Below are 1,907 nucleotides of genomic sequence, written 5' to 3' on the forward strand. Positions count from 1 at the left end.
AGATAAAATACTAATAATGGACATTTTTATAAACCCAAAATAATTTAGTTACTAAAATTTAATTTTCCCCTTTTTTTAATATGTTTTCTTCCCCAATCCATCTTCTTTCGCCGCTGGAGGGGTGTGCATTTTCGAATATGGATATTATCTGATCCGAAATTTTGGATATCCGAAAATTTCATATCACTAAAATTGAGATTTGTATATGATCTGAAAAAAGTTTAATTTGATAAAAAAAATAAAAAAATTAATAATTTTAAACTTTGTATAATATATTTTATACCTTTACTATATATTTATCAAAATATACTTGAATAATTTTAAAATAAACACGTAATATCTTATTTAAAAGCTTGAAAAATAAATAATTTAAAAGTTTAAATAATTTAGAAATTAAAAAAATAAAAAAGAAGAAGAAGAAGCTGGGAGACGCTGCTGTGGGGTGGGGGCTGGTGTAGGGGCTGAAACTGTTGGGCCCAAATAAAATTATCTAAAGTCCAATTTATTTTCGGATAATCCGAAACTGAAATTTCACCATTCCGTATATAATTCGATTATCCAAATTTTTCTCGGATATCTGAATTTTCGGATCGAATTGAAGATCAATGGATCGGATCAGATTTTTTTTCACACCCCTACTGGATATGTTCCATAAACAAAAAAGGCGAATAAGATGAAGCAAGCCGTTCAATATAATAGTTATGGCGCAGGAGCCACTGCTCTCAAGGTACTCTTCTTCCTTGTTTGCCTTATTGCTGCTTCAAAAGTTTAAACAAAGGACATATATTATAGTTTTTCATTATTAAAATGGAAATCCCAATACAGTTTGTTCATCTACTGCTTATATCAAAACAGAAAACCAGCACAAGGTTTTTTTTTTATAAAAAAAAACTCAAGGTTGATGGTAAAGCTGTAGCCTGTAGTATATATTTGCTATGTTTTTTTCTGGCGCAGTATGTTGAATTTCCGATTCCCTGTCCAAAACAGGATGAAGTTTTGGTAAAAGTGGAGGCCACTAGTATCAGTCCACTTGACTTGAGAATACAGAAAGGGGTTGTGTGGCCATTCTTACCTCGCAAATTCCCCAACATCCCTGGTACCTTACTTTCTTCTTGCAGTTTTCTGCACGCTTACTTTCGATCATGGGCTAAACAACTCTTGTTGGAGCAGGTATTCATGTAGCAGGAGAAGTCGTAAAGGTTAGATCAGGAGTCGAGAATTATAAAGCCGGTGATAAAGTTGTGGCTGTACTATCTGCAAGAAGATGGATTAGGGAAGAAAACATATTGAAAAAGGGATAAATTAATTTTTTGTCCTTAAATTATTTTGAGTTTATAATAATGTTCATTATTAGTATTTTATCTAAAGTTCAAGGGTTAAAGTAGAAATTAAATCGTTTTACTAATGTAACACGTCATCAAACTAACGGAAGTTAAAGTTTTATAGATCACATCTTAATTAAAACAAAACGAAAGTGACTAAGAATTAATCTTTTTGAATCGAGTGACTATACGTTCAAAGAAATGAACTAAAAGTGATCAACTCTGTAGTTTATTCAAATTATTTTGATGAAAAATTAAAACATTGGAAGTAAAATACTTCAAAAAGAAAAATAAAATAAAAATAAAGTAATCATCTATACAAATATTAAAGGTAATTGTGTCTTATAAGAACAAATATATATTAACATGTAAAGACACAATTACACAATTAAGTGTTAATACACAAGGTAAATAAAACTAATTATAATACATATAACGACAACTATTTATTAACAATAATTATCTCTAATATAATATAATCTAAGTACCAGAAAACCATTAAAATACATAATGAAATTAACGATTATATATATATATATATAGATTATTATCGAGTTTATGATTAAAGGTTTAAAATTAACAAAA

At 28.8% G+C, this 1,907-nt stretch overlaps 1 long non-coding RNA gene across 1 annotated transcript; it reads left to right on the forward strand.

The window, feature by feature from the left end:
* The first annotated feature begins 683 nt into the window (after window positions 1–683).
* Window positions 684–1,279, forward strand: LOC120157900. The gene is made up of 3 exons (XR_005519179.1): window positions 684–727; window positions 955–1,096; window positions 1,171–1,279. It is a non-coding gene; the product is annotated as an uncharacterized LOC120157900 (long non-coding RNA).
* The last annotated feature ends 628 nt before the right edge of the window (window positions 1,280–1,907 follow it).

This window comes from Hibiscus syriacus, unplaced genomic scaffold, assembly GCF_006381635.1.
Source record: "Hibiscus syriacus cultivar Baekdansim isolate YM2019G1 unplaced genomic scaffold, ASM638163v2 tig00111278_pilon, whole genome shotgun sequence".
In the NCBI taxonomy this organism is placed as follows: Eukaryota; Viridiplantae; Streptophyta; class Magnoliopsida; order Malvales; family Malvaceae; genus Hibiscus; species Hibiscus syriacus.